The 15250-nt window shown below is 38.4% G+C and overlaps 1 protein-coding gene and 1 long non-coding RNA gene across 2 annotated transcripts in view; one reads left to right on the top strand and one right to left on the bottom strand.

Annotated features, from left to right (window-relative positions):
* LOC309620809 overlaps positions 1–3169 on the top strand; it is a 16471-nt gene extending 13302 nt beyond the window's left edge. The window contains exon 2 of the long non-coding RNA XR_014239656.1: positions 26–3169. This is a non-coding gene — a long non-coding RNA (uncharacterized lncRNA). The remainder of the gene's footprint in view (positions 1–25) is intronic.
* CHIC1 (cysteine rich hydrophobic domain 1) overlaps positions 1–15250 on the bottom strand; it is a 436141-nt gene that overhangs the window by 79123 nt on the left and 341768 nt on the right. Inside the window, exon 7 of the mRNA XM_082377544.1 lies at positions 2352–15250. The gene's annotated coding sequence lies outside the window, so the exon portion shown is untranslated. The remainder of the gene's footprint in view (positions 1–2351) is intronic.

The following is a 15250-nucleotide window of genomic DNA, read 5'->3' as shown; positions in this document are numbered from 1 at the left end:
AAATTAATTAATTAATTAATTAAAGAAAAAAAAAGACCACAGTACATAATCATTTATCCTAAATTCACAGAGTAAGAGAAATATAAGGAAAATAAACAAGCAGAACAACCACTCCCAGTTAAAAGACCAAGAGAATTCCCCTGAAAGAACAAACAATGAAAGAGACCTCTTCAATCTAATAGACACCAAATTCAAATAGGAGATAATGAAAATACTGAAGGAACTAAGCAAGCAACAGAAAGTCAGATTACTGTAAAAAGTAACTAGAAACTATAAAACGGAACCAAGAAAAATTAGAAAATTCATTTGCTGAGATGAAAGTTGAGCTAAAGGCAATGAATAGCAGAATAAACAATGCAGAAAAACAAATAAGCGACATGGAAGAAAGCATAATGTAAATCACCCAACCAGAACAGCAGACAGAAGGTCAAATGAAAATAGTATGAGACAGATAAGATAATATAAAGTGTGCCAATCTATGCATAATAGGGATTCCAGAAAAAGAAAGAGAAAAGGGGATCAAGAAAGTATTTGAAGAAATTATGTCTGAAAACTTCCCAAACCTAAAGAAGGAAACAGATATCCAGGTACAGGAAGCACAGAGGGTCCCAAACAAGATGAACCCAAACAGACCTATACCAAGACATATTATAATTAAAATGACAAAAGTTAAAGAGAGAATTCTGAAGGCAGCAAGAGAAAAACAAAGAGTGAATTACAAGGTAACCCCCATTAGGCTATCAGCTGATTTCTATACAGAAACATTGCAGGCCAGAAAGGAGTGGCAAAACATATTCAAAGTCCTGAAAGGGAAAAATCTACAACCTAAGATATTCTACCCAGCAAGATTATCATTTAGAATAGGAGGAGAGATAAAGAATTTCTCAGGCAAGCAAAGACTAAAAGAATACAGCAATACTAAACCTATCCTAAAAGAAATATTGAAGTTTTCTCTAAATTGAAAAGAAGCAAGAAGCTATAGAAAAGAGAAAATAACAATTGGAAAGTAAATCACTTAAATAAGCCAGTATACAGATTAAAAAGGGAAAAATTTTTTTTAAAAATTTTGTGAAAGTGATAATAACCACAAAAAACAGCAAAAGGATAAACATGAAGATGTATAAGAGGACATCAAAATCATAAAATGTGGGGGAGGAGAGTAAGAAAATAGATTTTTTTCCTAGAATATGTTTGAGCCTATACAACTATCAGTCTAAAGCAAGTAGATATAGGAAGGGGTTAACATACATGAAAAATAGGGTAACCACAAGTCAAAAAGATATCATAGATTCACAAAAACCAGAAAGAAAACACAAGCATTAAATAAAAGGAGGATTTCCCTGGTGGCGCAGTGGTTAAGAATCCGCCTGCCAATGTAGGGGACACGGGTTCAAGCGCTAGTCCAGGAAGATCTCACGTGCTGTGGAGCAACTAAGCCCACGAGCCACAACTACTGAGCCCACGTGCCACAACTACTGAAGCCTGTGTGCCTAGAGCCCATGCTCCACAACGAGAAGCCACTGCAACGAGAAGCCCAAGCACCACAATGAAGAGTAGCCCCTGCTCACCACAACTAGAGAAAGCCCATGTGCAGCAACAAAGACCCAATGCAGTCAAAAATAAATAAATAAATTTAATTATTTAAATAAATAATTTAAAAAAGAGTAGGCTACCATTTAATAAACAAACAAATAAATAAATAAGATAAAAGGAAATCATCAAACAACAAAAGGAAAAACAAAAAGAAAAAGAAAGGAACAAAGAAGAAATAGAAAATCAATGGAAAACCAAGGTTTAAAATGTCAATAAATACTTATTTATCAATAATTACCTTAAACGTCAATGGACTCCAATGCTCCAATCAAAAGACACAGAATGGCAGATTGGATAAAAAAAACAAGAGCCTGTGATATGCCACCTACAAGAGACCCACTTAGAGCAAAGGACACACATAGATTGAAAGTGAGGGGATGGAAAAAGATATTTCATGCAAAGGGAAATGACAAGAAAGCAGGGGTCACGATGCTCATATCAGACAAAATAGACTTTAAACAAAGCCCATAGAGAAAGATAAAAAAGGACACTATACAATGATAAATGGATCAATACAAGAAGAGGATTTTACACTCGTCAAAATATATATACACCTAATATAGGAGCACCCACATACATAAAACAAATACTAACAGACATAAAGGGAGAAATTGACAGGAATACAATAATAGTAGGAGACTTTAACACTCCACCCTCATCAATGGACAGATCTTCCAGACAGAGAATCAATAAGGCAACAGATATACTAAATGATACAATAGAGCCATTAGACTTAATTGATATTTTCAGGATATTACATCAAAAAAAATAAACATTCTTTTCAAGTGCACATGGAACATTCTCTAGGATTGACCACATACTAGGGCACAAAACAAGCCTCCACAAATTTAAGAGTATAGAAGTTATCTCAAGCATCTTTTTTTTACCACAATGGCATGAAACTAGAAATTAACTACAGAAAAAGAAATGAGAAAAAAACAATTACATGGAGACTAAACAACATGCTACTAAAAAAACAATGGGTGAATGATGAAATCAAAGAGGAAATTAAAAAATAACTTGAGACAAATGACAATGAAAGCATAAACAAACAAAATCTATGGGATGCAGCGAAAGCAGTTATTAGAAGAAAGTTCATAGCGATACAGGCCTTCCTCATAAAACAAGAAAAATCTCAAATAAACAACCTAACACACCACCTAAAAGTATTAGAAAAAGGAGAACAAAAAAATCTAAAGTCAGTAGAAGAAAGGAAATAATGAAGATCAGAGAAAACATAGAGATTAAAAAGCAATAGAAAAAAATCAATAAAACCAAGAGCTGGTTCTTTGAAAAGAAAAACAAAATTGACAAAACTCTGGCCAGGTTCACCAAGAAAAAAAGTGAGAGAATCCCCAAAAGAAAATAAGAAATGAAAAAGTAGAAATAACAACTGATATCACAGAAATACAAAAAACCATAATACAATATTATTATGAAGAACTATTTGCCAACAAATTCGCCAACCTAGGTGAAATGGATAAGTTTCTAGAAACATAAAACCCACCAAAACTGAATCAAGAAGAAATAGATAATTTTAACAGACCAATCACTAGAACTGAAATAGAAACTGTAATTTAAGTAATTCTCTACAAGCAAAAGGCCAGGACCAGATGGCTTCAAAAGTGAATTCTACCAAACATATAAAGTAGAGATTATACTGATCCTTCTCAAAGTCTTCCAAAAGATTGAAGAGGAGGGAACACTCCCAAAGACATTCTATGAGGCCACCATCACCCTGATATCAAAACCAGACAAAGATACCACCAAAAAAGAAAATTACAGGGCAATATATATCATGAAGATAGATGCAAAAATTCTCAACAAAATAGTAGCAAACTGAATCCCAAAACACATAAAAATAATTACATACCACGTCAGAAGGAGGCAAGAATATACTATGGGAACAAGACAGTCTCTTCATCAAGTGGTGTTGGGAAAGTTGGACAGCTGCATGTAAATCAATGAAATTAGAACACACCCTCTCACCATACACAAAAATAAACTCAAAAGGGCTTAAAGACTTAAACGTAAGACATTACACCATAAAACTCCTAGAGGAGAACATAGGCAAAACATTTTCTGACATAAATTGTACCAGTGTTTTCTTAGGTCAGTATCCTGAAGCAATAGAAATAAAAGCAAAACTACACAATTGGGACCTAATCAAACTCACAAGTTTTTGCACAGCAAAGGAAACAACAAACAAAACAAAAAGAAAACCTATGAAATGGGAGAAAATATTTGATAATGATGTGAGCAACAAGGGCTTAATTTCCAAAACATACAAACGGCTCACATAACTGAACAAGAACAAAAAAACCAAATAACCCAATAGAAAAATGGGTAGAAGACCTAAACAGACATTTCTCAAAAGAAGACATACAGATGGCCAACAGGCACATGAAAAGATGCTCAACATCACTAATTATTAGAGAAATGCAAATCAAAACTACAGTGATGTACCACCTCACACACGTCAAAATGGCCATCATTAAGAAGTTTACAAATGACAAATGCTGGAGAGGATGTAGAGAAAAGGGAACACTCCTACTCTGTTGGTGGGAATGTAAGTTAGTGCAGCCACTATGGAAAACAGTACAGAGGTTCCTCAAAAAACTAAAAATAGAGCTGCCATATGATCCAGCAATCCCACTCCTGGGCATATATCAGGACAAAAATATAATTCAAAAAAATACATGCATCCCTATGTTCATAGCAGCACTATTCACAATAGCCAAGACATGTCCATCAACAGATGAATGGATAAAAAGATGTGATACATATATAATGGAATATTACTTGGCCATAGAAAAGAATGAAATAATAATGCCATTTGCAGCAACGTGGATGGAACTATATAGATTATCATACTAAGTGAAGTAAGCCAGAAAGAGAAAGACAAATACCATATGATATCACTCATATGTGGAATCTAAAATACGACATAAGTGAACTGTTGTGTAACAGAAACAGACTCACAGACATAGAGAATAGACTTGTGGTGGCAAAGGGGGAAAGGGAGTGGGAAAAGGATGGAGTGGGAATTTGGGGATAGCAGATGCAGACTATTATATGTAGAATGGATAAACAACAAGGTCCTACTTGTTGTTCCCTTGCACAGGGAACTATATTCAATATCCTATGAGAAACCATAATGGAAAAAAATATTTAAAAATAATGTATATAATATATATGTATGTATATATATACGTGAATCACTTTTCTGCACAGCAGAAATTAACAGAACATCATAAATCAACTACATTTCAATTAAAAAACTACAATATATTTCAATAAAAACTATAATGAACAGCAAAAGGATAAGCATGAAAATGTAAACCAGGACATCAAAATCACAAAATCTTGGGTGAGGTGCATATAAAAGTGTAGATCATTTTGAATATGTTTGATCTTATATGACTATGAGTTTAAAGCAAGTAGATATAGTTTTGGGTCACATACTTGAAACCCAGGGTTACCACAAATCAAAAGCATTCAATAGATTCACTTAAACCAAAAAGAAAGGAACTCAGGCATACTAAAAAAGAAAACCATCAAACCACAGCAGGAAAAACAAAAAGAAGTAGAAATTAACAAAGAAGAACTACAAAACAACTGGAAAACAAGGTTTAAAATGGCAATAATTACATACCTATCAATGATAACTTTAAATATCAATGGACTAAATGCTCTGATCAAAAGACATAGGGTGGCAGATTGGATTAAAAACAAGAACGCGCAATATGCTGCCCAAGAGACTCACTTCAGGGCAAAAGACACACACAGATTGAAAGTGAGAGGATGGAAAAATAACTCATGCAAATGGATATGACAAAAACGCAGGGGTACCAATAAAAATATCAGAAAAAATAGACTTTAAAACAAAGGCCATAAAGAAAGACAAAAAGGACATTATATCACAATAAAGGGATCAATACAAGAAGAGGATATCATACACATTAACATATATTCACCCAATACAGACAGGAGACATAAATATATAAAACAAATACTAACAGATATAAAGGGAGAAGTTAACAGGAATAAAATAACAGTAGGAGGGGCTTCCCTGGTGGTGCAGTGGTTAAAAATCCGCCTGCCAACGCAGGAAACATGGGTTAGAGCCCTGGTCTAGGAAGATCTCACATGCCACAGAGCAACTAAACCTGTGTACCACAACTACTGAGCCTGCACTCTAGAGCCCGCAAGCCACAACTGCTGAAGCCACGTGCCTAGAGCCTGTGCTCTGCAACAAGACAAGCCACCATGATGAGAAGCCCATGCACCACAATGAAGAGTACTCACTGCAACTAGAGAAAGCCCATGTGCAGCAACGTAGACCCAATGCAGCCAAAAATAAAATAAATAAACAAATTTTAAAAAAACATTAGGAAACTTTAACACCCCAGTGACATCAATGGACAGTTCACCCAGCCAGAAAATCAATAAGGTAACACAATAGACCAGCTGGACTTCATTGATATCTACATGACACTACATCCAAAAAAAAACCCTAATACACATTCTTTTCAAGCACGCATGGAACGTTCTCTAGGATACACCACTTACTGGGTCACAAAACAAGCCTTGACAAAATTAAGAGGATAGAAGTTATTCCAAGGATCCTTTGTGATCACAACGGTGTGAAACTAGAAATCAGCCACAGAAAGAAAACCGGGAAAAGAATGAACACATGAAGACTAAACAAGATGGTACTAAAAAACCAACAGGTCAATGATGAAATTAAATCAGGAAAGAAAAAGAAGTAAAAGGTATCCAAATTGGAAGGGAAGAGGTAAAACTGTCATTACTTGCAGATGACATGATACTCTATATTGAGAATCCTAAGGACTCCACACAAAAAATACTAGACCAAGTAAATAAATTAAGCAAGGTAACAGGATACAAGATTAATATACAGAAATCTGTTGCATTTCTTTTGTTTTATTGGAGTATAGTTGGTTTACAATGTTGTGTTACTTTCAGGTGTGCAACGAAATGAATAGGTTATACATATACATATATCCACTCTTTTTTAGATTATTTTTCCATATAGGCAAATAAAGAGTATTGACTAGAGTTCCCTGTGCTATACAGTAGGTCCTTATTAGTTATCTATTTTGTATATAGCAGTGTGTATATGTCAATCCCAATCTCCCAATTTATGCCTCCCCCCATTTCCCCCCTGGTAACCATAAGCTTTTTTTCTACATCAGTGACCCTATTTCTGTTTTGTAAATAAGTTCATTTGTACCATTTTTTTAGATTCCACATATAAGCGATATCGTATATTTGTATTTCTCTATCTGACTTACTTCACACTGTATGACAATTTCTATGTCCATACATGTTGCTGAAAATGGCATTATTTTGTTCTTTTTTGTGGCTGAGTAATATTCCATTGTATATATGTCCCACATCTTCTTTATCCATTCATCTGTCGATGGACACTTAAGCTGCTTCCATGCCCTGGCTATTGTAAATAGTGCTGCAATGAACATTGGGGTGCATGTATCTTTTTGAATTATAGTTTTCTTCTGATATATGCCCAGGAGTGGTATTGCAGGATCATATGGTAATTCTATTTTCAGTGTTTTAAGGAACCTCCATACTGTTCTCCATAGTGGTGACAGCAATTTACGTTCCCACAAACAGTGTAGGAGGATTCACTTTTCTCCACACCCTCTCCAGTATTTATTGTTTGCCAAATTTTTGATAATGGCCATTCTGACTGGTGTGAGACGATATCTCATTGTAGTTTTGATTTGCATTTCCCTAATGATTAATGATGTTGAGCATTCTTTCATGTGTTTGTTGGCAATCTGTATATCTTCTTTGGAGAAATGTCTATTTAGGTCTTCTGCCCATTTTTGGATTGGGTTGTTTGTTTTTCTGATATTGAGCTACATGAGCTGCTTGTGTATTTTGGAGATTAATTCTTTGTCAGTTGCTTCATTTGCAAATATTTTCACCCATTCTGAGGGTTGTCTTTTCATTTTCTTTATGGTTTCCTTTGTTGTGCAGAAGCTTCTAAATTTAATTAGATCAAATATGTTTCTTTTTGTTTTTATCTTCATTACTCTAGGAGGTGGACCTAAAAAGATCTTGCTGCGATTTATGTCAGAGAGTGTTCTGTCTATGTTTTCGTCTAAGAATTTTATAGTATCCAGCCTTACATTTACGTCTTTAATCCATTTGGAGGTTTTATTTTATTTTATTTTTTGTGGATTGTGTTAGAGAGTGTCATAGTTTCACTCGTTTCCATGTAGCTGTCCAATTTTCCCAGCACCATTTATTGAAGAGACTGTGTTTTCTCCATTGTATATTCTGGCCTCCTTTGTCATAGTTAGGTGACCGTAGGTGCATGGGTTTATCTCTGGACTTTCTATCCTGTTCTGTTGATCTATATTTCTATTTTTGTGCCAGTACCATACTGTTTTGATGACTGTAACTTTGTAGTATAGTCTGAAGTCAGGGCACCAGATTTCTCCAGCTCCATTTTTCTTCCTCAAGATTGCTTTGGCTATTCAGGGTCTTTTGTGTTTCTGTCCAAATTGTCAATTTTTCTGTTCTAATTCTGTGAAAAATGCCATTGGTAATTTGATAGGTTTGCATTGAATCTGTAGATTGCTTTGGGTAGTATAGTCATTTTGAAAATACTGATTCTTCCAATCCAAGAACATGGTATATCTCTCCATCTGTTTGTCTCATCTTTGATTTCTTTTGATAATATCTTACAGTTTTCTGCTTGCGGGTCTTTTGCCTCCTTAGGAAGGTTTATTCCTAGGTATTTTATTCTTTTTGTTGCAATAGTGAATGGGATTGTTTCCTTAATTCCTCATTCTAATCTTTCATTGTTAGTGTATAGGAATGCAAGAGACTTCTGCGTATTCATTTTGTAACCTGCAACTTTACGAGATTCATTGATTAGCTCTAGTAGTTTTCTGGAGGCATCTTTAGGATTCTCTATGTATAGTACCATGTCATCTGCAAAAAGTGACAGTTTGTCTCTTGTAACATTCTTTATTTTCACGTCTATTTTATCTGATATGAGTATAGCTACTCCAGCTTTCTTCTGATTTCCATTTGCATGGAATATCTTTTTCCATCCCCTCACTTTCAGTCTGTATGTGTCCCTAGGTCTGAAGTGGGTCTCTTGTATACAGTATATATAGGGGTCTTGTTTTTATATCCATTCAGCCAGTCTGTATCTTTTGGTTGTAGCATTTAATCCATTTACATTTAAGTTAATTATCGATATGTATGTTGCTATTGCCATTTTGTTAATTGTTTTGGATTTGTTTTTGCAGGTCTTTTTCTTGTCTTGTGTTTTCTGCCTAGGGAAGTTCCTTTAGCATTTGTTGTAAAGCTGGTTTGGTGCTGCTGAATTCCCTTAGCTTTTGCTTGCCTGTGAAGCTTTTGATTTCTCTGTCAAATCTGAATGAGATCCTTGCTGGGTAGAGTAATCTTGATTGTAGGTTTTTCCCTTTCATCACTTTAAATATATCATGCCACTCCCTTTTGGCCTGCAGAGTTTCTGCTGAAAAATCACATGATAACCTTGTGGGGATTCCCTTGTATGTTATTTGTTGCTGTTTCCCTTGCTGCTTTTAATATTTTTTCTTTGTATTTAATTTTTGTTAGTTTGATTAATATGTGCTGTGGCATGTTTCTCCTTGGGTTTATCCTGTATGGGACTCTTTGCACTTTCTGTACTTGACTGATTATTTCCTTTCCCATGTTAGGGAAGTTTTCAACTATAATCTCTTCAAATATTTTCTCAGACCCTTTCTCTTTCTGTTCTTTTTCTGGGACCCCTATAATTCAAATGTTGTTGCATTTAATGTTGTCCCAGAGTTCTGTGAGACTGTCCTCATTTCTTTTCATTCTTTTTTCTTTACTCTGCTCGATGGCAGTTATTTCCACCATTCTATCTTCCAGCTCACTTATCTGTGCTTCTGTCTCACTTATTCTGCTATTGATTCCTTCTAGTGTATTTTCATTTCTGGTATTGTGTTGTTCATCACTGTTTGTTTGTTCTTTAGTTCTTCTAGTTCCTTGTTAAACATTTCTTGTACCTTCTCATTCCATGCCTCCATTCTATTTCCGAGATCTTTGATCACCTATTCTATCATTACTCTGAATTCTTTTTCAGGTATATTTCCTACTTCCTCTTCATTTATTTGGTCTTGTGGGTTTTTAACTTACTCCTTCATCTGAAACATATTTGTCATCTCATTTTGTCTAACTTATTGTGTTGGTGGTCTCCTTTCTGCAGGCTGCAGGGTCGTAGCTCCTCTTGCTTCTAGTGTCTACCCCATGGTGAGTGAAGTTAGTCCAGGGTCTTTTGTAAGCTTCCTGGTGGGAGGGACTGGTGCCTGTGCTCTGGTGGGTGGAGCTGAGTCTTGTCCCCCTGATGGGCAGTGCCATGTCAGGGGGTGTGTTTTGGGTTGTCTGTGAGCTTAGTATGACTTTAGGCAGCCTGTGTGCTGATGGGTGGGACTGTGTTACTGCCTTGCTGGTTGTTTGGCATGAGATGTCCAGCACTGGAGCCTGGAGCCTGTAGGCAGTTGGGTTGGGCAGGGTCTTGGTGTTGAGATGGAGACCTCCAGGAGACCTCACGCTGATTAATATTCCCTGGGGCTGGGAATTCTCTGGTGTTCCAGCATCCTGGGCTCGGCACTCCCATCCCAGATGCTCAGACCTGATCCCTGGCCTGGGATCCAAGACCTTGCAAGCTGTGAGGTATGGCCAAAAAAGAAGGAAAAAAAAAGGAAAAGCAAATAGACAGGGGACTTCCCTGGTGGCACAGTGGTTAAGACTCCAAGCTCCCAATGCAGGAGGGCCTCAGTTCGATCCCTGGTCAGCGCACTAGACCCCGCATGCATGCTGCAACTAAGAGTTCACATGTCACAACTAAGGAGCCACCGAGCTGCAACTAAAGGAGCCCGTTAGCTGCAACTAAGGAGCCTACCTGCCACAACTAAGGAGCAGGCGAGCTGCAACTAAGGAGCCCATGAGCCACAACTAAGGAGCCCGCCTGCTGCAACTAAGTCCCGATGAAACCAAAATAAATAAATAAATAAATAAATAAAAGTTTTTAAAAATTTAAAAAAAGAATAGAGACAAACAAAACCCAAGACAAATAGCAGAAACAGAAAGAAACATCAACAACAACATAAAAAAATAAAACAAACAAAACCCAAGACAAACGATAAAATCAAAACCAAAAACACAAAATCAAAAACAAAGAAACAGAGAAAAACATAAAAATACAAAGAAAACAAAAAACAAGAGAACAATGAAACAAACAAAAGAACCCCAAAATGAAAACAAACAATAAAAACGAGACTACTAAAAACAACAAAAAAAACAAAAACAGGAAGCAAACTGAAAAAAAAGCAAAGAAAACATAAAACAAACAAAAAAACGATCAAAAAAACTTCCAAACAAAACAAAAGAACAAAAAGAAAAACAATAAAAAATACAAAACAACAAACAGTAAAGTAAAAATGGAAAAATAAAAAATACATTAAAATTTTTTTAAAAAGAAAAGAAACAATAAATTAAAGAACCAGCAACAGAACAAAATGCAACAGAAAAATTTAATAGTAACAACAATGTTTTCCTGGGGCCAACTCCCACATGTACTTGCCCCCAAAGTCCACAGCTGCTAAAGCTAGACTGGTCTCAGTTGTGGGAGCACTCCTTGTTCATTCAGATAGTCCACACATGCAGGGTTTACCAAGCTGATTGCGGGGATTTAATCCATGGCTTGTGCAGCTGCATGGAGAGATTTCCATTCCTCTTCCTTTGTCACACATCCCCTGGGGCTCAGCTTTGGTTTTGGCCCCACCTCTGTGTGTAGGGCACCCTCAGGCCTCTGACTCCCACCCAGGCAAGAGGGGACAAAAGCAGCGGCTGACTGGGGCACACTTACTCAGGCTGGGGAGGGATAAGGCAGTCGCAACTGGGGCGTGTGTGAAGTGCCTGCAGTGGCAGAGACCAGCAAGAAGTTGCAACAGACTGGGTTGTGCTTGCTCTGGCAGGAGTCCCTCTCAGTGCCCATGGAGGCAGGGGCTGGCATGTTGGAAGAGAGTCTGTGACTGTGGCTCCACCCCTTGCACACCACACGACAATGGTGCCTCCTTTCCAAGGCAGACCACCCTTCCTCTAGGAGCATTCCCAGCTGCTGGAGTCCCTCACTCCCATCCCCTTAGGTTGTCTCCACACAGCCAAGAGCGGTCCTCTCCCCAAATCCGCTCTCCTAACCCCAAGCTTTAGCACTCAGCCCCCACCAGCACTGGCAGACTCCTGTCTCAGGCTGAGGAGCCCAGGCCTGATTCCCAAGGAGGCTTTGGCATGGGTGGCACGTATGGGCCCGCTGGGGCCTGTGCAGTCAAAGGAGGCTTTGGCGGTGGTGGTGCTCAGGACCCCAGAGCCTGTGTGGGTGGAGGAAGCTTTGGCTTGAAGGGTGGTTAAGCCTGCTCAGATGGGTGCCCCTCCCAGTGCCCATGGAGGCAGGAGCCAATGGGTGGTGAAGGTGGTTGCAATGGCGGCCCCACACCTGGCATGCCACTCAACAATGACGCCTTGCTTCTATAGTGTTCTGGGTTTCTTCTGCAAACTTTCCCGGTTGTGGAGCTCTTTACTCCTGTCCCTTCAGGCTGTCTCTTCACAGCCAACAGCTGTCCTCTCCCTGGATCCACTCTCCAAATCCCACTTTCCAGCACCCAGCCCCTCTCCACACCAGGAGACACACAACTCAGGTGTGCAGGGCTGTGGCATGGATCATGCATGCAGTTCTTACTTTGTCCTGCCTTCCACAGACTGGTTGTTGCATTCCACTCTGATCCCCCAAAGGTCCCTTTCTGGCCCAACTGATTTTCCCACCTTGGGGGGCTTTCTGCATGTGGGAACCTATCCTCACCTTTAGCTCCCTGCCAGCAGTGCTGGTTCCTTCCCGTTTCTTCTTTTCTTTTTTCTTTCTTTCACCCTACCCAGTTGTGTGGGGATTTTTCTTGTCATTTTATGTGTCCAAGGTCTTCTACTAGTGTACAGCAAGTGCTCTGTGAGAATTGTTCCATTCGTAGATTGTTTGTACTCTTGATGTACTTGTGAGGAAAGGTGAATTCCACATCCTCCTATTCTGCCATCTTGACTCCTTGAGTTCTCCTAATAGTTGGAGCTCATTGTTTGAGTGACGATCCTAAAAATTTTATTTGAGCTGTTTTTACTTAAGACTTGGAGTCTTAAGGGGCATTGGTGCATTTTCCTAGGCAGGGACGTAGGGGGATCTGGGCAGGAGGTCCAGGGAACCATAGGTGGCTGGTTTTTGTTAAATTTGGCTTAACTTTAGAAAAAACAAGTTGATATATGGCCTGAACAAACCATTTGCTAGTGAAATGAGAGACTGAATTATTCAGCTCCAAGGCACAAGGGACTTTTGCTCCTTCCAGCCACAAGGCATCCTCGGGTGGCTAAGAACCTAGCAGAAGTGTTTGAGGATTAATCCTTGTGATGTGTAGTGGTCCCTAAGGGAGCCCCACTACAACCATTAAGTAAATACTGCTCTTCTGGGAAATGTGACAGAGGCTGATCACCTAGTGATCAGAGCACCCATGGCAGTTTTAGACTGTAAGAGGGAGAAACCAAGACACATAAAAGAGTTGAACTGACCCAAGGGTAATTCCTTGAGGAGCTAGACTCAGAAGCAGCACCCATCCAATCGAACACACCATCCTCAGAAAGTTGTTCAGATCATATCTCATATCTGAATTAGGCTACCAAATCAATAAAGGGAAATTGTGCCTCAAAGGCCAAACAGCTCCCAGACGAACAGCCACCTATGGGAAACCCAGCTGGGTTTATGTATAACATCTATGGAACTGACACTTGCAAGTATTTAACTAAATGGTAAGGTCTGACCAAATATAATTTGTGCCTGAGATGGCCAAAATGGGGCACTTTTGATTTAAAACTAAGTTGGTTTACTTGCAGGCTCAATTAGAAAAATATCCAGCTATAAGATCAAACAGCCAGAATGGAAGGCATATTTTAATTGGTATCTGGAAGCCTCAAAGCAAGAGAATGATAAAGTGGCTTCATTGCAAGAGACAAACTGAAAATTATTAGAAACAGTGGCTTAATTAGAAAAGACCTCAGAAACCATTGCTTATTATCCCCCTCTTTCCTCCTCCTTCAGCTTCTTCATATCCTCTTCTTTTTGTGCTTCCCTATCCTGACCTTCCTGCTCTTCTACCTTCAATTTCAAAGAAAGAACTTATGGAGTCTAAGGGAAAGGATAAAGACAGCTCTAAAATAACAGCTGCTCCCTTTAAGGAGAAACCCACAAGTAGAGGGGAGCTTGCTCTTACCTATACCCCTTGGACTAAGACAGAACTTAAGAACTTAACTAAGGATTTTCCAGATCCTTTACAGGATCCTTTGGGTTTTGCTAAATAATTTGACCTTACAGTAACAACTTACGAGCCTGGATATTAAGCCTTGTACCAGCTTGTACAATTACTAGTCTCTGAAAATAAAGCAAAAGAATGGCTCCAGGAGATAGATTAGAAGACACCTATGGAAGATTTTCTTAAACAAGGCTGCAGATTGCCAGAAATGTAGAGAAATTGCCCACAACCTTTATTAAGCTATTCCAAAGATCTTTCCAAAGAAAACAGATTGGGCAAAAATCCATCAATGCAAACAAAAGCCAGAAGAGACTTTTTTTGATTATTTCAAAAGATTTGAAAATATAGTCAAATACCACTCTGGCACTGACCCAAAGAGTTTCCTGAACCATCAGAATGATCCAATATTAAATTATATTTTCCTAGAAGGAATAGGTGAATTGGCATGACTGGTAAAAAGATATGAACTTGATTGGGCTACTATGCATACTAATACACTTGTCACTATTGCTGACAAACTCTCCAAAACCTTACAGAAAAGAGAAAAGGAAAAAGCAGCCAAGGTTATGAATATGCAGTTACAACAGCTCAGCAGTCCATTGAGACTACCTGGCCCAAATTTCAATCAGGCTTGAAGCAACCACACCTGCCTTTGGAACCCTGTGGGCCCCCCTTCCAAGTACAAAGGCCCCCTCCATGTTCCCTGCCTCTTGTTTGTAGAAAAGCTGAAATCTCCCAGCCCTCCGTGAGTCACAAAAGAGCAGACTCAAGCAGTTAATGGTTAGGACAATAAAGTCACAGATTCAGTATCTGATGCATATTTCTGAGTTGTTTTACAGATACTATAACTGCCACCAGAGGAAAAAAGCTAACTGCATGATGGCCAGATTGCAGCCATGACATAAGCTGCTCCATCTTGAGCAGTGCTGAATCTATGACTAGCACAATTCCAAGAACCGTCCTTAAGAGAATGGGATTAACACTATTGCTCATAGGTATCACCTCACACCAGTCAGAATGGCCATCAATAAAAAGTCTACAAATAATAAATGCTGAAGAGGGTGTGGAGAAAAAAGAACCCTCCTACACTGTTGGTAGGAGTGTAAACTAGTGCACCCATTATGGAGAACAGTATGGAGGTTCATTAAAAAACTAAAAATAGAACTACCATATGATCCTGCAATCCCACTGCTGGGCATATATCCAGAGAAAACTCTAATTCGAAAAGATACACAAAC

Source organism: Balaenoptera borealis (assembly GCF_965194805.1).
Source record: "Balaenoptera borealis genome assembly, chromosome: X".
NCBI classification, from domain to species: Eukaryota; Metazoa; Chordata; class Mammalia; order Artiodactyla; family Balaenopteridae; genus Balaenoptera; species Balaenoptera borealis.
This window is presented reverse-complemented; position numbering and strand designations above follow the sequence as displayed.